This window comes from Gracilinanus agilis, chromosome 4 (assembly GCF_016433145.1).
Source record: "Gracilinanus agilis isolate LMUSP501 chromosome 4, AgileGrace, whole genome shotgun sequence".
NCBI lineage: Eukaryota > Metazoa > Chordata > Mammalia > Didelphimorphia > Didelphidae > Gracilinanus > Gracilinanus agilis.
The window spans coordinates 124,260,456-124,287,124 of NC_058133.1; the positions used below are offsets into that span (position 1 = coordinate 124,260,456).

At 37.7% G+C, this 26,669-nt stretch overlaps 1 protein-coding gene across 5 annotated transcripts in view; it reads right to left on the reverse strand.

Annotated features, from left to right (window-relative positions):
* ESRRG (estrogen related receptor gamma) overlaps positions 1 to 17,152 on the reverse strand; it is a 584,537-nt gene extending 567,385 nt beyond the window's left edge. For all 5 annotated transcript variants that reach the window (XM_044674415.1, XM_044674416.1, XM_044674412.1 and 2 more), the window contains exon 1: positions 16,914 to 17,152. The gene's annotated coding sequence lies outside the window, so the exon portion shown is untranslated. The remainder of the gene's footprint in view (positions 1 to 16,913) is intronic.
* Positions 17,153 to 26,669: the final 9,517 nt, after the last annotated feature.

Genomic DNA, 26,669 nt, shown 5'->3' on the forward strand with positions numbered 1-26,669 from the left:
CCTAAGAAGGAAATTCCATCTTTCAAATGCAAGCAGGGGCCTATATGCAACTTAAGAGACTAAGAGAGTTGTTAGAAGCCCTGAGAAGTCGAGAAATAATAATAATGGTAACTAGCATTTATATAGAGTTTTGAGATTTGCAAAGCACTTTAAAAATATTATCTCATTTGATCCTCATAACAACACTGTGAAGGAGGTGCTAATTATTATTAATTATCCTCATTTTGCAGATGAGGAAACTGAGGCAAGAAGACAACAAATGGTTGTCCAGGGTCACACAAGGACTAATACCATAGCACACATACATAATTACAGAACCACCCATTAAAAAAAATAAACAACCCTGAAGCAAGTCCCTGGACCTACTTTCCTTCTTACCTGGATAACTTCAGGAGGGTCGAACGACACTTTCAAAAGAGACAGGCAAACTATAGGTTTCCCTTCTCCTCCAAAGCATGCTCTGGCATGGAAATGAGGCAGTGGGCATCAGGTAAGGGGGTCAATTGTCTCCTTAAGGGCATTTTCCAGGCAGCAAAGGGAAGCCCAGAACCTGAGAGGTAGCCAAGAAGCCCCACAACACAGAGAGCTGCTGGAACACTAACAAGCTATGGTGAGCAAAAAAGTCCAAACTTCCTCACACATGCAAACTCAACATTTAATTTTCTGCAAGATTACCCACAATAATTACAAAGTTTCTGAAATACTGCCTTAAAAGCTGGGAACTATAGGATCCGTAGGAATCGATCTTTTATCTTTCACCTTTACTGTGTCCCCGTGTCTCTGAACTCCCCGTGTCACACGCTATAGTGAAGGCAGGCGATATTTTCCTCTAATTTCTAGGGGTATTAAACTGAAACTTAACCACAATTAGGTTGATTATTAAATAACCCAATGAAGAGAATTATATCGCAAACCTCTAGCATACAAATAGCACTAAATCGAGAAAACTTGAAAGTCTGTTTTGTTTCTAGATCTATATTTCTGGCCAGCCTATAGATAACTGACCAGAGTCTTGGGGTGGTGTCGGACGTCTACATTACTGTAACTGGCACATTCTGCCAATCAATTTGAGGCAACAGGAATAGCTTGAATGGACTTGGCACCATGAAATCCCCTGTCGAGTGTTGACTAACACCAAGTCATCTCAGAGGGATCAAACGCAGGGTCTGAAGAGGGTAATTCTTTGTGGAAAATATATCCGTGTATGTCATGGTCTTAGAATAGAACATGTTAAGCCAAGAAATCCACTCTAATACACATGAGTAACATGGAAAAGTAGATCTTGTTTGCCTGAGTTAACAAGATAGGTTATAGCAAATGTTTCCCAACACGAGTCCGGGAGACCTTACACTCTGTCACACCAACTGAAATCAAAGGGACTTGTAAAGTTTGCACATTCCCCAGGGGGGCATTTACCCATTTATTTAGCAGCATATGCAAAGAGTACATATCTTTTCCCATGTGGTATTAAGTTGCTTTGATAAGGGAATGTAGCACCTCTCACTCACATGTTTGTCTTTGGTTGTCCTTCATGTTCAAAGATGACACCTGATGATGATTACTATTCAATTATTTGGCAGGCAGAATAGGACTTTTTACACACACACACACACACACACACACACACACACACACACACACACACACAGAGATATGCATTTTCTCAAGTACAAGGTCATTCTTTCTCTTGTTTACATCTTCCTCCCTCAATTTAATTTTCCAAGGGTTCAAGGATCTCATCTCTGCCTCCTGGCTTCCTTCAAATCTCACCTTGTATAATAAGTATTTCCTTGGGGCAGTTAGGAAGCACAGTAGATAAGAGGGCAGGGCTCAAGTCAGGAGGACCTGGGTTCAAATGTGTCTTCAGAAACACTTCCTAGCTATATGACCTTGGCCAAGTCACTTAAGCCCTGATTGCCTAGCTCTTGCTACTCTTCTGTCTTAGAATTGATAATAGGCAGAAAGAAATAATTTTAAAAAGTCTTTCCTTATCTTCCTTAATTTAATGTTTCCCTATAATATTATCTCCAGTTTTTCCTATATAATATCTGGTTCTTACAGAGTTGTTAATATGATGTCTCCCTCTTTGGACTATGAGTTCCTTGAGGGAAGGGGCTGTCTTTTGTCTTTCTTTGAACCACTATACTTACGGCACACAGTAGGTGTGTAATAAATTCTTGTTGACTTGGCTTGACCCCAGTCTCTGTGCTATATCTCATCCTCAGCCATATGAGGCAAGAAATTAGGCTTAAGTACAAATCAAGATCTCAGGAGACCTGCATCCTGTTCCATGGCCTATCACCAACATGACTTTGAACAGAGCACTTTTCCATTCTCTATCCTGTTCTCTCCATTTCTGAGCTGAGAACAACACTGAGTTGAGAACCAACAATTTGAGTCACAACACTTGAGCAACTGTGAGTTTAAACAGTTTCCATTAAGGCATTCCTTTCTAAATAATCTAACTTTTCCCCCCTTTCTGTCATGTCAGCTTCAGCCTTTGCAATACTTTTTTTGTAAAATTACCCATAATTAGGGTTGGATTAACCTAGAGGCAATGCTACCTATGAGAAAAAGGAAAGGGTGGATCTGCTATATTATTTCAGTGATAACAAAACCCATGCTGATGCCTCCATACCTTCATGTGCAAGTGGTCCCTGGGTTCTTGAAAACTACACAGGAAGAATGTAAGTGCTAGTATGTCTTTCCAGGTTTGAAAGGCTCTGAGTACAATGGCATCCATCATCTAAATAGTGGACTAGTTAAGCCTGGAAGGGCTCGTTACCAGAAAAATTGGCCACCAGGTAGAGATTTGGGACAAAATTTTTTGGGACCTAGCAATTTATAAAGACTTTTATGATCTATATCAGTGGATTTCATTCATACCAAGAAAATTGTGCATCTTTAGAGTGCTGGAAATAATGAAATAACTTTTTGTCAGCAGTTAAAATCCTATCTAGGAGAACAGCTCAAAGTTAGCTCTCCTAAGAAAAAGTGGAATGGCACCATAGTTTTCTTTGCACTTGTCTATATAATAAACTCCTCCCAAATCCTTTCATTATAGAAGGTTCCAAACTTTACATTTAATTCTTCGTTTTCCAGCAACTGCTATGCTTAGTTTCAACTCCAGGAACATCATGCCTTTGTACTCAGGTAATTTTCCCCTCAGCTCTTCAGCTTTCCTTTGTATATTCTCCTCCCTCTTCTCTTAGATTGTAAGCTCCTCAAGGGCAGAGACTGTCTGTCTTTTTCCTTTTTGTATCCACAGTGCTTGGCAAATAGTAGGCCCTTAATAAATGTTTATTTACTGTTGGATCTTCCCATTCTTCCTTTTCTGAAACCCAACCACTGCTCAGAGGTAATGAAACATTCTCACTTTTTGCACTTTAAGGTAAGTAATGGGGAGAGGAGAGGTTTGAAAATAGTGGAAATGCATGACCTAAGGAGAATTTCCTCAATCAGTGACCCCCATCTTCAACCTTTTGGCTAAAGGGATTTCTAAGCTTCTTGCTTTCTGCTACAGAATGCCTCTTTTGTCTCTGAGAGGAACCTGAGACCAGTGACAGTCTGTCCACTTATTTGGCATCAACCTTCCCTAGCAAAGCCCAATTCTTCAAAACAACTAAGAAGAGCAGAGAGTACTTCTTGAATCAGTGCTCCATCTGTTCTGCAAATAAAGTGCCAGTCGGACACAGTGTGAGAGCAGCAGGCAACAATCTGGGGAAAATACTACGCGTCTGGTGGACCCCAGGAGACTAGAGCACAAGGAGGTACAGGATGTTCTCGGGTGCCTAGCACGAAGTCAAGAAACCAGGTCTTGGGCCTCAGGAATAGAAAGGAATAATAAACCATGTCACCTTCACCTTTTCCCAAAAGGGCAGATGACATAAGTCAGAATGCCAGGCCCCCAAGGAAACTCTTGCCAAGAGTCTTCCTTTTATCTTCCTGTCCCCAAAATGTCCTCGCTTTGAACTCTGGTGGGTTCCCTCCTTCTAACTCTTCAGGGACTACATCTGTAGTATCTATAGCTATAGAGCCAAACCATGGTATATTGGAGAAAAACAAGGTTAGGAGTTGAGCAATTTTGATTCAAATTCCAGCTTTATCACTGCCTAACTATGTGGCTCTAAGCAACTCACTTAGTCTTTCCATCTCACTTTCTCTATATGTAAAATGGGGATAATAAAACCTCTATTCTACTATCCTACAGAATTGTATGAAATTAAATAATAGTTTACAGAGCCAATTTACAGAAGTAAAGGCAGCATCTGATTTGGTAGAACAAAACATTGCCTTTAAAGGTTCTTTTCCAACAGTGTCGCCTATTCATACATCAAACTCATTCAAGATTAGCTGAAAGTTATCACAACAAAAATAACCTTATGCAATGACCCCTCGGATCATAAACATCAAGGAAAGGCATAACAGTGAGATGGATGTTCACCAAAAGGCTCTGCCAATGTAATGAAGGAGATACAGAGCACAGTCCAATTGAAAGGTGATTCTTGGTGGATAGTAGGTCCTCTGATTCTCCTCCTTACATGTGGTATTGTACTGCATGCCCAAAAGGGTCACCCACTCCATCCCTACCTCCCAGAATGCCTGGGTTCTGTCAAGACTCAGATCAGATGATGTCTTCTCCAGGAGGCTTTTCACATTCTTTCCATTCCATCCCCAACTAGAGCCTTCCCTTTTAGCCAGTGGTTCTCAGACTCTTTGATCTAATATTCCCCATACTCTTAAAAATTACTGAGGACACTAAAGAGCTTTAGTTTCTATGAGCTATGCATATGTATCCATATTTACCACTTGCAAAATATAAAAATATTATACTTATTAAATTCATTTAAAATAGCAATAATAAACCTATGATTTCAACTGGTTGGGCAACTCCTTGTGAGGAAGCTCCCTCTACCAATGCAATTTAGGACCTGTTTTGCAATTTATAATATTAGAGGTTTGCCTGAGGAAATTGGAAGGTTAAGTAACATGCCATAGGCATTAATACCTTAAGAGACAGAGAGGCTACTGAAGGAGAGAACTGGCTAGAATTCATAGTGAGGACATTTTGGGGACCAAAAGATGGTGGGAAGATTTTTGGCAAGAGTTTTCTTGAGGACTTGGCATTCTAGCTGATGTCATCATGTAATAAATAATAAACATGTTAATATAAATAAAATATTTTATGAAAATAACCATATTTCCCAAAATGAATCATAAAGAAGAGCAGCATTTAAAAATATATTTTTACAAATATTCTTAATGTCTGGCTTAATAGAAGACAGCTGGATTCTCATGTCTGCTTCCTCATTCAATCTGTTGTGATAGGTTATTTTGGTTGAAGTATATGAAGAAAATTGGCCTCACACAGTTACGTAGTTGGGAAAGAGAGGTATATTTTAATAAGAAAATAGCATCTTAATATTATTATGAAATAATTTTGACTTTGTAGACTCCCTAAAAGAGCATCAGAGACCTCTGGAGGCCCATGAATCACACTTTAAGAACTGCAGCTCTTAAGTTTACATTCTGTATCTGGTATATGCCTACTGATGCATGAATTGTCTCTCCCATTAGCATGTAAGCTTCTTGAGGGTAGGGATTGTTTTTGCTTTTTTCCTTTCATCTTCCTAGCTTCATTCAGTGCTTGCCACATACACACAGAATAAGTGAGCAACTAACAAATGCTCTTGGATAAATTGATTGATTGTGTTGGTTGAATCAAGACCCAGAACATTTGAGGGCATTCTGAAAGAACCTGTAACCAGTCAAGAGTTTAGCCTGAATATCCACACAGGAAAGATCAAGTAGATGAAGAAATATCTATTTACTAGAGAACAAAATGCATATAGGGGGAACAATCTATAGGGCTTGTCTATAATGACTACCATAGGTGGTACAATGTATAGAGTGCTAGTCCAGGAGTAAGAAAGACTTGAGTTCAAAACTGGCCTGGGACACTTACTAGCTGTGTGACTCTGGGCAAGTCATTTAATTCTGTTTACCTCAGTTTCTTCAACTGTAAAATGAGCAGGAGAAGGAAGTTGCAAATCCTTCCCAGGATTTTTGTCATGAAAACCCCAAAGGGAGTCACAGAGTCAGACATAACTAAAACAATTAAACAACAACATTTAAAAAGTGATTTAAAGTTTGCAAAGCATTTTGTATTTATTAACTCATTTAATCCTCACAACAACTCTGAAGTAGGTACTGCTACTTGCCTCATTTTGTAGATGAGAAACTGAGATGGAGAGGGTTATGTGATTTACTCAAGGGCAAGTACATGCCTGACAGTGAATTTGAACTCACATCTTCATGACTCTAAGGAAGTAATATGTAAAATAACAAGTAATATGCAAAATACAGATTGACAAGGAGGTAGACCTACTGTTTGTGAAAGGGAATTCTTATAATCTGGAAACTGCAAAGCTTCTTTAATACAAATGCTAAATAAATGAACCAATGAATAATGAAATAAAAAATACAAATGCAAATAACTAATTCTTCTACCCACTCTTACTCTTAACAGGCAGTGAGTGAGGTTGAGCATATGGATCAAATTCACTTTTGCCTAGGGTATTGATTTTAAGAGGGCATCACAGTCGATAGACAGCTAACCTCTAATTTTAGGAAGAAATGGATCCTGCCTCTAATATATACTAGTGGTGTGATAACTGGGTAACTTACTTAACCTTTCAGTTTTTTCCCAGGCAAGCCTCTAATTATATAATTGTAAAGTAGGTCCTAAAATACATTGGTATAGGGAGCTTCCTAGAAAGGAGTTGCCTAACTAAGGGAAATCACAGGTTCCCTTCTCCAACCCAACACCCTCCCACCCACCCCACCCCCAAATGGCCTAGTGATGGACTGTACGTCTGTTGTCCAAGGACCAGCCTAACTAAGCATGGAGAAGCTCATCACCAGATACCCATGGGAAAATGAATTTTTCAGCTCCAGCAGCTCTTGAAGACTGTCTACTAAAACCATCCATCTACTTAGGCATGATGATCTGAGTCACTGGAGGGAACATCAACTCTTGCATTAATTATGGTATTTTTTTCAGTATAGTTCTAGTTTCTTTATTCTTTTCTTAATAATAAAATACGCAGGCTATTTTGTTTCTCAGCCTCTTCCTCCTTTTCTTTTCCTCCACTTCATCTCTTCCTCTTCCTCTTTGTCTCTTTCTTTTAGCAGGTCAGAATATAAAACTGAATTTTATATATATATATATATATTGCATTACTCATTTAATTTATTCAGTACTATTCTATATTCTCTATAAAAAGAAAATGAGTAGAAAATCTTGCTTCTCTCAAATCCCAAACAACTAAATTAAATTGTTCTCCATCCTACCCCACACTCCACCCAATCCTTGCCCAATGTTTTGAATTCCCTGTTTATATTATTTACACAAGAGAAACCAAAAAGAAAAGCCTAACAATCATACCTTATTTTATTTTATTTATTTATTATTTATTTACTGTAATATATTAAATCCCTTTGCTGCAAATAGAAGTTCTCTCCTTTTTAGTCTGTCCTATGACATGCAGGTTGGCACAGAAAAAAAAACCATAACTAAAAGACATGGGTTCTAGTACCAACTCTGACAAACCAGCTAAATGATTTTGGACAAGATACCAAGTTTCCTCATCCGGCAGATTATATGAACTTGATTCAATTTAAATCAAAGAACTGTTGTGAAATTCCTTTTATGCAAAAGCATCGTTCTAAGTGCTGGGTCTATGGAGATGGGTAGATACCAATCCTTTCCTCAAAGAGCTTATAATCTAATGCCAGGAGAACCTCAATATATGCCATAGGGACCTCAATAATGTGGCACAAGGGACAGTGCAATCAAGGCAAAGTAGTATAAGTACTTTAAAGAAAGAGAGAACACTTTAACCAGGGATAGTGGTTGAGAAAAACTTTATGGAGACGTGACATCTAAAGACAGAATGTATTCCACAAAAAGGAGATGGTGGAAGCAAAAACACAAAATTAATAAGAGTATAGCACAAAATGTAGATAGAGTCCACTTCAGCCAAAACACAAAGCATAGGGGATGGGGAGAACAATATGAAAAAAAGCTGGAAAGATTAGACACAAATTGCAGGAGGCATTGAACATTGAGCCCAGAAATTTACAAATTATTCATAAAGCAATGGGAAAAGGTTTTTAAGTGTAGAATGAAATAATAACAGTTCAGCATTACAAAGATTATTTTTCCTAAAAGAATGTGGGTGAAAGATGAACTGGTTTAATAAAAGACTCAACACAGGAAGACTAGTTAAATGGCAATTACAATTTATCATCTAGGGGAGAATCAGTCAATCAGAAATCATTTATTAACTTACTACTATGTGCCAGGTGGGGCAGCTAAGTGGTACAGTGGATAGAGCCCTGGATGGGAAGGCAGCCCCGAGTACAATTCCAGCTTCAGCCACTAATAAGGTGTGTGTTCCTCCATAAGTCATTTAACTATTTCCCTCAGATTCTCATCTGTAGAATGAGCTAGAGAAGGACACGCCAACCACTCCAGTATCTTTGTGAAGAAAACTCCAAATGGGGAAATAAAGATTCAGGCACAACTGAAAACAAGTAAATAACAAAAGCATCAGGCACTGTGCTAGGTGATGAGGTCAATGCTGAGGATGAGGAACTGAACCTGGATATAGCTTTAGTACTAAAGGAAATGGGGGTTGCGGGGATGGTCTCTAAGATATCACCAAGATAGAATCAACACATTCATTTCCCTGAATCGTTGACCCAATGTTACTCATACATTATTGGCTTTGTCAGTAGTCTAAGAAGAGAAAGTTAAGGAATGACAAGACACTTATTGCTTTGAAACCCATGACACCCTTAAAGTCTTTGGGCAGTTTTCTAACATGAAAAAGTTTAAAGCTCCATGAAGATTTTTTAGGACACCCTGTATATATTTATAAGTGGCTTCCTCAGATAGGATGAGAGATTTAAAGCTGGGAAATACCTTAAAAGTCATTTAGTTCAAGAGGAAAAGAAGAACAGAGGGGATGTGTGGCTTGTTCTCAAGATTCAAACCCAGGCTCCATGACTTCAAATCCAATACATTTCCCACTGCACCATCATGTACTGATCTAAGTCACCCACTTTGCAGCTGTCACTGCCTTAACTGTATGACGTATTAGATAAAAAGAAGATGGTTTCTAGAGATCTCTATTGGTACTTTCTCTTTGTTCTTCTCAGAAAGGAAACATCGGGGTGTGATTGAGGTGTGATGCACCGCCTCCTACACTCAACAGCCAAAAAATCAATTGCTGACAAAATTAGTTAGGCTAACGCCTTTAACTGCTCTGATACCTTTCTTGGAAGAGTTTAGTCAGTTCTGCATATTTATGCTCACGATACCTATCACAGCAACTTTTATGTACCAAGTGCTTAATAAATGTGTGTTAAATTGATTTGAGGGTTGGGAGGGGGGAAAATATCAAGCCCTCGGCACCCTACATTCCCATGTGGTATTTCACGGATTTCACTATTAAAAGTATCTGCTTAGACACTAGGACTTTCCCTTATAAAAAGACTTATCGTCCCATATATTCTTCAAATGAGCAATCAATAACTGATGATTATTTAGCACTTGAAGGTTTATAAAATAATATATATGTATATGTTCATATACATACACATAATATAGTATACACAAAGTACTTTTATACATAAAATATGTGTATAACACACAAAATTTGTTCTTCAAAGCAATCCTATGGAATGATATGCTATAATTATTATTATCTTCATTTTACAAAGGAGGAAACTGAGTCTGAGAGAGACTAAGTGATTTGCCTAGGATCATGAGTATGGTAAGCCTCTGAAACAGGATTTGAAACCAAATTTTCCTGTTGTAGGTCCAATATTCTTTCCATCATACTCCAGAGACATTTACTATCTATTTATTATCTACTACCTATCCCAAGAGTTGCCAAGACATTTTAGTTGAGCTTCAAAATGGTCAAAAACAGGGGAAAGAAAACGTGATTTGTCTTCCTTTTCTTGAAGTCTCAGATAATGATAACTATAGAATAACTTATCTTTGTGTAGCCTTTCATAATTTATGAATTGATCCACATAGATTAGTTCACTTGATTCTATAACAATCTTTCAGTAGTGAAGGGATTATCTCTGTTTTGCAGATGAGAAATGAGTCTCAGAAAGGAGAAATGATATGTCTACAATGTCAAATTAAACAATATACTAAGTATGACTCCAGAAAAATCATTTGACCTATTTGAGGCTCAGTTTCTCATCTGTAAAATGGAAATAAAAATGAAAACATCTATACTGCCTACCTCACAAAGGTGTTATTAATAAATTCTGTAAAACTTGAAGCTCTATACAAATGAATTATATTATTATTCTTATTAGAAAATGTCAGAACTAAGTCTGTAACCAAGAATACTGTACTTTCAATTCTTTTATATGCTGTTCACAATGCCAACAACAGCTTTGAAATATCTAAAGTCTTTTGTCCCACACCATACTTCTCATTACTACGTAATTTTTTGGGTCTCTTCCCATCACACAAGAAAAGCACTGTAAATCTGTAAAATAAATAGAAGTTTAAAAGTTTGGCCAGTCTTTAGAGTTTAGGAAGGCCCATGGATTCATCCTTTTTTACATAAAATATGAAATCCTCTTATCTTATTTTTGTGGTTTCTGATATTCTCATAACTTTAATTCTTGTGTAAGAACAATCAGCATTTCTATCTATTTGTTTTTCTAAGCTTTGGGGTCTCATTTAGAAAGTCCCAACAACAACAAGGACATCTTTCCACCCTGGCCTGCAACACTGGAACTAGAATTGAAATTTTCTTGTCTAAATGTTACAACCTAGAATAAAAGCTGGAGGATGGGAAGTTTCCTTTTCATCTCTGTATTCCTAACAACTAATACAATTCCTGGCACCAAGAAGGCACTTAATGAATATTTGTTGAATAAACGAATACGGACATCCTTTTTGTGGGCAGTACAATGGCTTGGGAGTTTTACAACTTGGATTCAAATTCTGCATTTGATTCTTATTACCTGTCTGATCTTAGGCTAACTGCTTAATCTTCCTAGGAATCAGTTTCCTTATCTGTAAAATGAGGGGATTGGATTAGCTATCCTTTGTGTCCCTTCTAGATCTAAATCTATGATCCCTAGACTCACTCTGTATCTCTGTATGGTTTACCCTTAAACCAAGAGGGACTGTTACCACAGAATCTGAACTGCAAGGAAACTGTTGCCCCTTAGTCCAACCCTGAGCTATACAAGAATCTTCACTTCCAGCATCCCCCAAAACTGCCTTTATCTAGACTTTACTTGAAAACCAAAGAGAAGGAACTCACTACTGTTTCAAACAGCCTCTTTCACTTTTGGATAACTAATTTTAAAATGCTAGAATGTCTTTACATATTTCCTAAATGTTTAAGTTGGAGGTACTTGGGGGAAGTGGGGATAGTAGATAGAGCATTGAACCTAGAGTCAGAAAGACCTGGGTTCAAATATGTTCTTAGACCTCGGGCAAGTCTCAACTTCTTTTGACCTTAGGTTCCTCATCTGTAAAATGGAGATACAATAATAACAACTACCTCTTCCACAGTCCTCATGAGGATCAAAGGAGATAACATCTTTAAAGTGCTTAGAAAACTTTAAAGTGCTACATAAATGCTAGTTATATTCATATATCTTACAGAATTAGTTGACTACACGGAAGTGACTCAATACTTTTAGGCAAGGTTGCACATTAAACCGCGATTCACCCCCACAGACTTTAGCCCCACTTTCTGTGGACACAGCGTTGTACAGTATGACTTACAGTATAATGGGAAAAATGGAATGCACATCAATAGAACCAGATTCTACTTTACTCAGCAATTCAGGAATCTTGGGTCAAAAACCATTTTTAATTCCCAGTCTTCTCACTGAAAAAACTACGGCAAGAAAAATAAAACCAACTTGTTATAATTTCTTAAAGTCTTTATTTAGATTCTAGGTTCTTAGGCTCAGTTTCCTTTATTACACCTACTCCTCACTGATGACCAGAAAACTACCTGGACATTTTTGGATCCTGGGCTAAGAAGCATCAGTACTTGAGAGTAGGATAGGTAGTAGAGTGCTGGGGAAAGTGGTATTGGAGTCAGTGAACCTGGACTTGAAGAGTAGAGTCAGTAATTACTAGAAAATGTCATTTTAATATAACGTTATATCAGATAATAACTAGGTAATAATACTGACCAAACAATAATAATTTAACAAGATAACCATCATAACTAGAAAGTACGACTTAGAAAAAACAACCCTTTATGTATATCTTAGAATTGATACAAGGATCAGTTCCAAGGCAGAAGAGCAGTACGGGCTAAAAGCAACTGGGGTTAAGTGACTTGTCCAGGGTCATACAGCTAGGAAGTGTTAGAAAGTAAGTTAGAAAGAAATAGCAAATAAACTTTTGAAAGAACTGGGTAGAACAAAAGATTAAACACTGAGTTTGGAGTCAGGAAAACCAGAGATGAAATCTAGCCTCAGACACTTATTAGCTGTGTAACCTTGGACAAGCCACTTCACTTGCCTGCCTCAGTTTCCTCAATGGCAAAATGAGAATAATAATAGTACCTACCTTGCAGGATTGTTGTAAGGATCAAATGAAATATTTTTTTAAGTATACCACATGGTAGTCACATATAAATATTCCCTTCCCTTCCAACAAAGTTGCTTAAATCTCTCTGAGTCTGTTTCCCCAACTGTAAAAAGGACATACCAGTACCATCTATCTCATAGGACTATTCTGAGGCAAACACTCTGTAAACCTCAAAGTGTCTTACAAATATGAATTGTTTTATTAGTATTTTAATGATACCTATTTGGTATATTACTTAATTATCCCTAAGTGATATCAATCAATCAACATATATTTATTAAGTACCTATTAATGCCAGACACCAATTGTGCTAGGCTGAGGTTACAAATGTAAAGAATAAAACAATCTCTGCTTCCAAGGAGCTTACAATCGAATATATAAATTCATTTGAATGCTGGAGCTGGCTGGATTTGTCTTATTTCCTAGTGCAGAGTATGTGTGTAAGCAGAAAGACCTCTCTTTTGCTATTTACTTGCTTGTCACATTTATGTTCATTCTTCGAAGTCAGACTAGCTGTCCCTAGTGTTTATGGAGGGGGCTGGTGCTATTACATGTTTGCCGAGCTTCAAAATTATAACTCAATGTTTTATGCCTGTCATTTGCTGATCAGTCCTAACAGGGTGAAGATAATAATAGAAAACAAAAAGCTTGACTGAAAATCTATTAGATAGTATGCATCACTATATATGGATATATATCTATATGCCCATAAATATTTATATGCTATAGAGAGAAAGGTAACATATAAATATATCATTATTCTTTGTTGTCTGAGATGATACTACCTAATATCGATGCTATCAATTTGGGGAACTGTAGGGGATGAAAAGAACAATGTGGGGCCAGCCTTAGTCTTTGGTCCACGTGGTCTGTTATCCCCTCTGCATATCCACAAAGATGGGTTCTTTCTTTTTGTGAACTACTTTCGATGCCTGTTGTTTGTGACTCAGATCTCCAGATGGCCTAAAGTCTGTGGCCTAAAGCCTCCCCACTCAACCTCCATTCTTGCCTGCTTTATGCCAGGTTGATCTTTTCACCAAAGTAATAAATTGTGTTTCAGTTTACTCCTCTGTTGCCAAATGAAATGTTGGAAATCAAACATACACGCTTTTTAATATACTCAGACATTTTAAGGATGCAGTCATCAGATAAATAAACAAACCATTAGGCTGAGAACTGAGCTGTTATTACAAGCACGAACCACTGATTTGCTTTTGGTTAAGAGCTGTTAGGAAGTTTGTTATATGCCCACTTGTATGTATATATATATATATATGTGTGTGTGTGTGTGTGTGTGTGTGTGTGTGTGTGTGTGTATGTTTTTCTTCATCATCATCTTCTGAAAATACCCAGTACTATTACTTTTGGGATTCTTGGAGTCTGGAAGATTGGATTCAAGTCTAGTATTGGGCACTTCTTCACTCCACATAACAAGTGCAAGCCATCAGCAGCAACTCTTTTTAAGTTTCAAAAGAGTTGTCATCTGAATAGGCATTGGATGTTTCTACACCAGGAGTTCCCACCCTGATAAAATTCAAAGACCCAATGATGAAAAATCCAGAAATGAAATCTACTATTTCACTAGTTTTATAAATAAATGCAAGAATGAATAACCAGGAATTTAGCCACCACTAACTGCATGGGTGCAATGAGTTGTTGTAAACAATACAAATGAGCTAAGAGAGCAGAAGCAACCAGACATGAAAAGATTTTAATAGAAATTACAGCAAAAGGTCATGTGCTACTGCATCTGCTTATATGGAGCATTAAAGGAAAAGTCTTTCTGTTTTGTTGTTTGTTTTTGCCATCTAAATCCATCTGAAAACCGAATTCAAGTCTTACCTCTGAAACATTACTACTACTGCTTTTGTTGAGTTTGGGATGTTTGGGGAGGGGATCTGGATCTATGCTGTCATCATAGGGTAGACAACCCTTACTCAGGCAGATCAGTAATTCCTATGTAGCAATGTTTGGGTACTGCAAGGAAAGATTTCTAGTACTGGACCAGTCTGGTTAAACCTAGAGGGGCTCATCCTCATCTTCATCATCATCACCATCATCACAAGCCTGCTCACCAGGCACTGAAATGTCCGATCATGGTAACTTCCAAAGACTATCTATACCAAAGGGGCTCCAAAGGAGGCCCCCATACCATAATGAAGTCACAATTACTTGAAGCTGAATTAGTCATAAAAGAAACAACTCTGAGCTCATTTTTCCATAGCCCATTTCCATTTTCAAAGCACTTCCGTCACCACAAACTCATGAGGGAGGTGATTCAGATCACATGAGCATTTGTTTAAAGCCAGAAGGGATCAGAGGTGCCATCTAGTGCCGATGAAAGCCCAGAACTTGCCCAAGGTCACACGGATAGTAAAAGTCAGTAGCAGAACTTGAACACCGGTCCTCTGACTCCAAATCCATCCCCCTTCCTCTGTGTACGCCTATGTTTTTGCAGATGAGGCCACCGAGTCTCAAAGAGGCGACTACCTCAAGGTCACCTTGCTAGAAAGCGGCAGAACCGAGATGTCCTCATTTCAAGTCTAGTGCTCTTCCGACCACCCCATTACAAAGGAAAGCCCAAGTTCTACGTGAAAATAGGCTTCATATAACTCAGCAAAGAATTGGCTGGACAAGAACCTTGAGGTGAGACAGCACCAGTCATGTGATCTGCATGTGCCTATTACCATATTGCAGAGGTTGACATTGGGGGATAAAATTCTCAAGAAAACACAGGCTGAAAATTCAATCCGGTGCTTTAAGGAGGTCCGGGTCAGGAAAAAAAATCACTCTGAAAACCTAAGGGGGCAGAGATGACCTTTCTTATGAAAACACTAAAACATAGCTTTTACAATTAACCTTGGCTTCCCTTGAAGGGAACCATCCCCGAGATACACAGATTTTCTTTTCTTTCTAGTAATTTACGCACTCCATGGAAATCCACAAGTTAGCACGATTTCCTCAAAATTACTTTTGCCCACCCTCCTCCAAGGATGTTCACTGTGCGGAGCTGCCAAGTTTGTGGAGCTATCCACTCCAGATAAAACCGGACGGTCAAAACCAACAACAACAAACAAACAACAATAACAAAAATAAGAAGACTTTCCCTTTAATACTCAACATAAGCTGATACAGGATCACATGACCTTTTACCGTAATTTCTATTAAAATCATTTCATGTCTGGTTGCTTCTGCTCTCCTGGCTCATTTGTATTGTTTACAACAAGTCATTGCACTCGGCAGTTAGCGGTGGCTGAATCCATGGTTACTCGTTTTTACATTCACTAGTTAAATGGAATGCAGCTCTTGTGTGGGTTTCAGGGAGCAAGCTCTTAAGAAACCACAATCCAGCTATCAATCAGGCTAACCCAGGAGAAATTAATATTATAAACATAAGTATTGTTACATATTAAACATCGATTGGAAGAGAGCACAAAGCTTTTATTATCTGGAGTTGCAAAGTGGACAGGTAGAGAGATTTGACTTAGAACCTGGGACACTTAAGGGCTGTGGTCTACACTGGACAATCATGCATGCTGTGCATTCATCAGCTTTCAAGGGTAAATAAAACTATCCTTTTTTAAGTACCCCCCCACCTTTTTTTTTTTTTTTAAATCTTGAGCACTTATTTTACCCGGATGTGCCTAGAATATAAATAGTGCTTAAATACAGGTTTAACCAGACTGCAATCCCAGCAAAGTAACTTAAACAGACAAATACAAGATAGTAAAACACCAAAGAGACAGCACTGGGTAGAATTCAATTAAGACAAAACAATACTGGAATGCTCTTTACTAGTGAATTAAGGCTGCAAAATTAAAATATTTTATTGGTAGCAAAAAATGATACAAATTCATCCTCGTACCTATTTATTTATTTCTTGGATGTTGCCAAAAAAAAATTTCCCCAAAGCTAACTTATTTCTTAGACTGTACATGCCCAACAATTATAATTCTTAATACATTTTTTTAAAGTTCTTTCTATAGTTTAAGGATGGCAGAGACTGTCCCACCAGTCACATTAAAAGACAAACGAGAAGAGCAAATAGTTAAATCAAACATATTACAACCCCATCTACTGCAAAGTCACTGTATCAGAAGCTAGAATTGATTTGTTTCCTCAGAACGAACTGAAAATGAAGGTAACATAACGTTGGAAAAATCCCTCCTGCACTGCTAATCGGATATTGTATCATGGTTGATTGCAGCTTTGCCCTGTACTATTTATTGTTGCCTAAATCATGCATACTTACAGGTTCTGGGTTCTTCCAAGAGTTTGGTGCAGTTTCAAGGACAAATATCTTAAGGAAGCCTCTCTACTGTGCAGCAGAGATCCTAGCTCTCTGATCTGATTACAAGAGCACGGTGCTAAGTCTGACAATAGAAAAAAAGGAAACTTCCTGGGGGAGGAAGAGATCTTGGAAAGTCTCAGGGTTAAAAAGGCTGCTTTAAATGTGCCGGTTGGTTTGCTCCCTAGTTGTGTATACACAGTAGCAGCTGATCTGTGTGTTTGCAGCCCTGCAGAAAGGAACCTTTACTGAAAACCAATGGCATCACATTTCAGTGGGGCTGGTGCCAAGCTCTGGAGAGCAAAGCAACCTTTGACAACTTCACACAATTCAAACCAGCGGGACTTACCCTGGGTTAGGGAGGAGTTTGGAAAGTGTCTAAGGTGCGGGGTTGAGTGAGTAGAGTACAAGATGTGCTTTATTTCGGCAGTAGTCTTTATACCTGAAGAAATGCCTGGTAGCTTGGAAACGGAACCAGGTGGGTTAGCGGGGACTTTGACAGCCGCAGTAATATCATCTACGTGTTTATGCTAAATTTATTCCGTGTCAGTGGTAACTTTACTGATGGTCACAAGTCCAGATCAGTATCTTGTTAGGTCCAATTTTCACAAAGTGCCCTTTTTCTTCTTTTATGTTTCATTAAATTAATATATTTGGATCAGAAAATTTCAGAGGAGGAAGAGACCTCAGTGGTCCTCTTATCCATCTCATACCTGAACAAGAGTCCCTTCTATACCATACCTGAGCAAGCATTAAGTCTTGTTCAAAGACCTCCAGTAAGGGGGAAATCAACAACCTTCCAAAGCCTACCATTTTCTTTGTGGCACCTCTAATTGTTATGTCAAACCTAAATATGCCTCTTTGGGACTCTTACCCATCATTCCTACTTCCCTCTTGAGCCAAGCGAAACACATTCAATTTTTCTCTACAAAGTGACAGCCTTTTGGATGCGTGAAAACAGCTATCATTGTCTTCTCTAACTCTTCTCCAGGCTAACATTCACAGATCCTTTAACACAACCTTAGGACTTTCCCTATTCTAGTTGCCCTCCAATGGATACCCCCTAGCTCGCCAATATCTTTCATCACATATGGTATCCAGAATTGTATATAATATTCCATATGCGGTCATACAAGGGCAGAGTATGTTATTCCTGGGCACTCTTCCTCTCTAAATATGATCTAAGATGGCATTAGCTTTTCTGATAGCCAAATCACATTGTTGCATCTTATTAAGATAGTCTTCAACCAAACTTGGGAAATAACAATTGAGGGTATTTTGGTCCCTAATTCTACATTCATTTTCTCTTTCTCTCTCCCTCCATCTCTCCATCTTTTTCTCTTTCTGTCTCTGTCTGTCTGTCTCTCCCTCCCTCCTCTCCTTGCAACTGAGACTCCAAATAGGATTCCTTCCTTCCTTTCCTCCCTCCTCCTTTCTTCTTTCCTTTCTTTCTGTCCAGATAATTTATTCCTGTATGGAACTCCCAGTGTGGAAACTTCCTACACTGATACAATCTGCAACAAATCTGTAAATTCTAATCTTAGAGAGTTCTAGGGGGAACCTTGAGGAGTTAAGCAATTTGCTTAAGGCCATTGGATATGTTAGTTAGGCTTTGAACCCAGGTGGTGCTGTCTTTTAAGACTGACCCTCCAACCACTACCTACCCTGCTGCTGCTTCTCATTTTTATTATTGCTGTCTAAAATTCAGATCAACTACTCCAATTTCACTTCAGTAATGCCTCAGTAATGCCACTATGTCAAGGTTGCTATCAGAAGAACAATAGAGTATAGGACACATCTTTCTACAGAAGTTTTCTTCTCTGTTATCTCACATAATATAAAGTGGGATAAGAACTTTGTAGATAAAAAAAATACAAAAAACAAACAAACAAAAAACCAAGAACCAAAGTGAACCCACATGGGACCCATTGGCTTATGTCAATTATCTTCATGGTGTTTTCTGACATTCTTTTTTTTTCCCAGTCACCATGGCAAGTTAGTGTAGCCTCTAGCATAGAATCTGGTGTTTCTCCATTATCACTCATTTTCCTTCAAAAAGTAGAAAGGAAAATTGACAGTTCAACAAAAGGATGTATTAAAGGGATCAGGCAGTACATTGAGGTTTTCACTCATATTGAATACTGCCAACTCTCAGTTTTTCAGGGGCTGATCATCCAAGCCCTCTGTCTCTCATTTTGACCAAACCACTGATAATTAGCATCTCAATCAGAAATAACAACTCATTTGTTGGACAAGACTGTCTCTTATTCTAAATTAACTATTTCTTGGGTGTTGAGTTTTCTCTGCCCAATGAGTCTATAAGGACCTTAAAATGGGACCTTATGCTTCTGTACTTAAGCTCAGCACCCAGCAATGCTGTTCATATATTAGGATATAAGCTCTTTAAAGGAAAAAAAGGTATTTCATTTTTATAATTATATATTCATAACTCAGTCTAAAACCTTGCACATGATAGGAGTTTAATAAAACATTTGCTGAATTGAATTGGTATTGTGGGAAATACAGTGGACTGAGTAAACCAGGTATCTAATAATAATAATAATAATAACAGATAGTATTTATATAGCACTCTAAGGTTTGCAAGGCAACTAGGTGACACAGTGGTTAGAGTGCCAAGTCTAGAGTCAGCAAAGCCCATTTTCCTGAGTTTAAATCTGGTCTCATACATTTACTAGCTGTGTGACCCTGGTCAAGTCACATAACTCTGTTTCCTTCAGTTTCCTCATATGTAAAATAAGCTGGGGAATGAATGGCAAACCACTCTATGATCTCTGCAAAAACAAACAAACAAACAAATGGAATCACGAAGAGTCAAATGTGAATGAAATGCCTAACAACAACAAAGTCTGCAAAGCACTTTATGTGTATTATCTCAATTGATCCTCATAACAACCCTTTGAGGGAGGTAGGCTCTGTGATTATTCTCATTTTTTTAAAAATAAGGCACCTGAGGGTGAGAGAAGCTAAGTGACTTGCAAATAATGGGTATTCCTGACTCTAAGTCCAGTCCTCTATTTACTGTACCAGTAACTAATTACCTTGAGTTAAGAATTGGCTCTACCAATCTTTTGAACCTTGGGAATCATTCCAGGTCTTAGTTTATTCAGCTGTAAAATGAGGTGGGGAAGGAAGAAGAGTAAAGGAGCTGAACTAAATTAGCTAAAACATTCCTTCCCATTTTAACTATTCTAGATATTTAGAATGTGTCCAAAAAACTGTTGCCAAAATGAAAGGAAATTAAAAAAAAACAATTTTGCAAACTGTGAGCATCATGGTGGTAGCATACCTCTAAAAATAGTTAAGAGTAGGTTTGACTGGAGAACATTTTTATTGTTCAGTCATTCTCAGTTGTATCCAACTCTTCATGACTTCCTTTGGGCTTTTATTAGAACTGAGTGGTTTGTCCTTTCCATCTTTAGCTCATTTTACAGATGAGGAAACTGAGGCAAATAGGATTAAATGACTTGGCCAGTGTCACACAGTTAATAAGAGTCTGAGGTCAGATTTGAACTGAAGAAAATGGGTCTTCCTGACTCCAAGTCTGTATACACTGTGCCACCTAGTTGCTTATAATGAATCATCTAAGAGATTGTTCAATTTATTTATTCAAAATATACTAGACCATAAGGCACCCTGTGAGTCTTGGGATAAGAGTGATTCAACAATGAATCTAAATTATAAAAACCATTTCCAGGACACTACCTGATTCTCCTGGCGTAAGCTAAGTTCAACATGCTCTACAAATTGAGGTTTAGCCAACAGCCAATCCAGGAGAGGCCAAAAAGTAGATTTTTGGATCTGTATTCCTGTGGTTGGCTGTCTGAACTGTCCAAATTTACTGGATTACTGCCAATCAAGTGTCTCACTTTGTCCTTTGAAGAGCAGGCCAGAATCTGACAATATAGTTGGATCAATTTCAAGAAAAAGAACTGGTTAAAGAGATAGCAATCCATGAATCACATATAAAAATTAAAATGGCCTTGAGTAGCATTTCAAAAAGCATCTAGAATTGAAGAGTTCAATTGATGCTCTATAATAATTGGTGATCTAATGATATCCCTTAAAATTAGAGCAACAATGGCATGTGGACAGCAATATCAAAATGTCTATGGTAAAAAATGCATCAATCTCAACTCAAATTAAAGATGTCAACCAACATTGGTTGATGCTATCTAGCAAATAAACTAAAGCAAGGAAGAATAAATACTAAATTCCCTAGTATTCTGTATAAATTTCTGTTTCCACAATGAATGACTTTTTAAAAAATTGAGGCCATTGATAAGGTATACATAATTATAAAGATGTATGTTCTTATAACAAATCTTAACAAAGTTCCTTACTTCTAAGTTAGTCCCCTTCCATAGAATGGGGTTCTTTATCTTTCCTCTCCTCCTCTTTCCCCACTCAGACAGAAGTCAATCAATCCCATCTAAAGTAATTTTTCTTATATTATATATAATTATTATATTATATATATTATATTATATATATATCTTCTTGACATATAAAAATTCTTCTTTTTCTTTCCCTTTTTTTCTTTTCCTCTCTCCTTCTCTCTTTGTACCATATGTGAGTTGAAAATAGTCATTTGGTTGATAGTATTAACAAAGTATCCGGATCAAGAAAAAAGGTGCATTGTGCTAAGCACTTCACAAATATTATCTCATTTTAATCTTACAACAATCCTCAGTTGTTATTATTAGTCCTATCCCCATTTTACAGGCAGAATTTAAGTGATTTGCTCAGGGTTTAGACCACTAATAAGTGTCATGTTTTAATTTAGGACTTCTTGAATTCGGGTTCAGAACTCTCTGCTGGTTCACCTAGCTGCCTCTTTGATGGTCAAAACATTTTCACAATAAATTGAGGACTGGGGTAGGAAGGGCAGCTTTTGATGAGATATCTAATCCATCCCTCTGACTTTAGAGTCAAAGAAACTGAAAATTTTGCACAAGGTCACAGAGCTAGTTCAGGGCTGAACTGGAATTTCGGATCTAAATATAGCTCTCACAACTACTAATCCAGGGGTCTTTCAGCTATATGTATGAAATTAGGAATAATAAAAAACCCAATACCTCTGATATCCTGGAAATTACCCAAGAGTCCTATTCAGAATTTCCCCAGATATCTCCATGGATCTCTTCCTAATTGAAGCTATTTTTTCCTCAAGCATTGACATTGGAGATCAGAAACACCATGGTAAAGGACAAAACTGTTTGACTTGGAGTTAGATGATCTGGATTTGAATTCTGCCTTTACCATTCACTAGTCACAGGACCTCCACATTAGGATTAGTTAAGAATGTGGAAGTTCTTTAACCTCTCTTCATGTGCAAAATGAGGGTTTAACCTAAATGATCTCTAAAATACCTCCCAAATCTAAATCTTTCGATTAAAAAAAAGGTTTGTATTCAATTTTATTATGTAGGTCTAGTAACTATAAATAATATTAATTTTCTCTTTTTTCCATCTTAGAATCAAGACTGTGTAATGGTTCCAAGGCAGAAGAGTGATAAGAGCGAGGCAATTGGGGTTAAGGGATCACACAGCTAGGAAGTATCTGAGACCAGATTTGGACCCAAGACCTCCCATCTCTAGCCCTGGCTCTCAATCCATTGAACCACCTAAGTGCCCCCCTGGAATTAATTTCCCAGTATTCTTTCTATACTACGAGTAGACTTTGAGAACAGAATCTCTGTGTCAGTCAGGGAAATCAGTCAGTTCATAAACATTTATTGAGCTACTACTAACATGCAGGCAACTGTGCCAAGTGTTAGAAAAAAAAGGTAAAAGGCAGTCCTTGCCTTCAAGGAGCTCTCAGTCTAATAGGAGAGACAACATGCAAACAACTATGTACAAACAAACTGCTTAAAGGACAAATTGGAGGAAATCATCAGAGGGAAGTCATTAGAATTAAGGGATTCAGGAAAGTCTTCCTATAAAAGATGAGATTTTAGCTGAACGAAGGGGAAGGGGAGGGAGAACATTACTGGCATGGGGGACATACAGTGAAAACTCTTGGAGTCAGGCTATCAAAGCATCTTGTTTGAGGAACAACAATGAATCAGAGCATACATTAGTTGGGGGGAATAAAATTAAAATGGTAGGGGTGGCTGGTCTTACATTTAAGTATTCCTGAAACATACATATTTCACATTTGGGAGCTAAGCTAGTCTCATACTTTTATGCGCTACCATCTCTGATCAAGGCACAAGGTCCTGCTATGTGACTGATTTTTCTGAGAAGTATAAACAGAGGCAAAATTAATGAATTTACTAACTATCCTTCTCTTATCTATTAGTCAATGTTTGACCTTTAATTATAAATTCAATAAAAATTGTCTTGCTATTATGTTGTTGTTTGTTTTTTTAATATTTGGTTTAGGACTAGACTTCGGTTCTATTGGCTCTAAGTTAAAAGCCAAATTGTTGAAGAATAGACATGAGGCCAGAAACTGTCAATGATAAGAATTTGGAGCTAAAAAAGTCACTTTTCTGTAGGATCATAGCTATTCTCTCTTTAAGTCAGGTTCAATCTACCATTTTTGTAATGCTAGGAAATTAAGCCATCCATACTAAATAGAAAATCAATTCCTAAGTTAGACTATTAAAACAAAATGTGAGATTTGGATATCTTCTCACATAAAATAACTTGAGAAATATATGTACAGCCTGTGTTTACACTGTGTGCAATACTCCAGCTACGGTGTCTAAGAAGAGCTATAGCTCACTAACAATTTCCCTGATTTATGTTTGAAAACATACAGGGCATGAAATGATGTCTGCAACCTTACATTTTCCTCAAGAACATTGGTGGGCAGGAGATATATTCCAAGCATCATATTAGATTCCATGTTATGTCTCCTTTTTAAAATAAATGTATGAAAATCAATTACACATGCTCCACAAGAAACTGCCCCTAGATTCTCCTAACAGGAAAAGAAATCCAGATAAAAAGTTCCCTTCCTTTTTTCCCATGTAGTTACATTAAAAAAAAATTGTCTTAGGTAAACATTCTTCTAACATACAACTTCTACCAAAGTTTATCATTTAACACTTTCAGGAAACAAGCTTCATAATCTATAATTATGCTAATAAATATGAGCAAGCATGCATATAAATATTATAGTCCATAAAAACCAGCCTTGTAAAATGAGGCCAGGTTTAAAAATGGGAAGCTCTAAGGATGGTATTATTTTAATATCACATCTCCTCTATCTTCAACATAGTCATCAAAATGATAACATGAAGGCTTTTTGTTAAGCTTAATATAAGATCTGTACCTTTGGTTTTCAGTCTCTAAAATTTTTTTGAAGCAATTATGTTTCCTATGTGCATATATATATATATATATGTCATCACTAAAATTCCCCTAAGGCCAAAGGTATAATTAGAGAGTTTATTCACTAGCATCCTTTTTCTACTTCTGTCAAGGGTACCAATAGGGGTTGTGGGAGAGGAAGGGATTACTATTTGGACACATAATCGGAGGTCACAAATAAATAAAAAGTGTTTGAATTTCCTATCTTCCATTTCACAGCTGGGATCCAAAGTCCGTCAATTACTTGGTGATCCACATCATGCTTACGTTTGCAAAGGATTGTGGGCATTCAGAACCAAAGTGAAAACAGAACCCTGACAGCAGGAGCATCTTCATCATTCTCCCCTTACAATTATACACATCGTTCCAGTCAAAGTATGCAGGCATGGCTCTGTATACACCATGATGGTGGAAATAAGCCAAAGAGGGCAATGATCTCCTATTTTCACGGGGGTAAAGGAACTTTCTTTATGGACACCAGCCTTCTCTGTCATTTATGATCTTAGAGAGTTGCCTAGAGGTTAAGTGACTTTTCCAGGGTTCCAAAGCCAGGACAGGTCAGAAACAGAGCTTGAATCTAGGTCTTCCCAGCTTCCAGGGCAGCTCTCTATTCATCATCTTACATTGTCTTTGATTTATTTTCATAATTTGAGGTAATTAGGAGTGAAAAAAAGTTACATTTCTTGTAAGGCCTATCAAACAAATGACCGTGTTTTTTGTGAACTGAAATGTGGTATTCACAGTCTGACAAAAGATGATTCCTTTGGCAAGGTATCATTACAAATACCCTTTCTTTTCTTGAAATCAGGACTGTTTTGGAAAACTTCATATAGGATTCATGCAGTGACATAACTACGATGCAGTTTTTTAAAGTCTAAACTTCTGTCTTAAAATCGATGCTAAGAATCGAACCTAAGGCAGAAGAGCAGCAAAGCCTAAGCAAAGGGGGTTAAGCAACTTGCCCAGCATCACACGACTAGGACTAGGCCAAATTTGAACCCAGGACTTCCCGTCTCTGGGCCTTGAACTCCATCTACTGAGCCATCTAGCTGCCCCTATGATGTAGTTCCTTGGAAATTTCTATAGTTGCTTTTTAAAAAAACTAGTCTTTTAAGAATTAATTTTATTTCTAAGAGAAAGAAAAATTGGAAAACAAATGACACTAAGGCAAAATCTACTCTTTTAACTTCTGTACTATGTTATATTTCTCCCCTACACATTTAATTTTAAAGTACCGACGTAGTGCAGGAGATAGAATGCTGGGCCTAGACCCAGAAAGTCCTAGTGTTCCAATTCCAGCCTCAGTCACTTAATGGCCATGCAATCCTGAGCAAGTCATTTAACCTCTGTTTTACTTCAGTTTCATCAGTAAAATGGGGATGATTCCCAGAGTTGTCAGGATTAAAGGAGATAATCATAAAGCACTTAGCACAGTACCTGGCATATATAGCTACTATATAAAGGCTAGCGATCATTATCATCATCATCATCATTCTGTTACAGGGGATCTTTAAAAACAAAACAACAGGGAAGCTGGGTGCCTCCAGGGTTTGAGCTAGAGATGGGGAGGTCCTGGGTTCAAGTCTGGTCTCAGACACCCTGGAAAAGTCACTCAACCCCTTTTGCCTAGCCCTTATCACTCTCCTGTCTTGGAACTAATACACAGTATTGATTCTAAGGAGGAAGGTAAGGATTAAAAATAATTACACCTTACTGGCTACCATTACTAGTAAGTTTTGAGATGAAACATGGTGTAATGCCGGTCCCAAAGTGTATAAGCCTTGGAGTTCAAGTACCTCCTGGACATGTACTGGCTTTATGACCTGGGCAAGTCGTATTGATTCAGTCAACCCTCAAAGACTAAAATGAAAAAAAAAAAAAAAAAGTATTGATCTATACTGGTAGAGGGAGTCTGCTTACCTAGGAATTCCCTCCCTACAGAAATGAAAACACAAATCTAGTCTAAACCCTGGTCCCTTTCCCCATTAAAACTAGTAAATTTATAGTACAAATAATAAATATTATATGTATAAGTACATAAATAGAAATAATCAAAACTAGTGCTGTGCACAGTCCAAATGCTGGATCTGAAGTCTGAGGAAGTGGGTTCAAATTCTGACTTACCATTAATACCTGTGTGATTTTAGCCTAATCATTTGAGCCTCAGTTTCCTTGTAGGTAAAATAAGGGTACTGAAACTAACACTTTTGAGGTCCTTCCAAATCTACATCTTCTCTTGTGATCATGACTTGTTTAAATAGTATTAAGCACATTCAAAAGACAAATGTGGCCAATTCAATGTCTTTTATGTGCACTCACAGAAAGGCATTGGATGTTGGCCTAGAACCAAGGTGGTCCCCCTCCTACATCCTTGATCTCC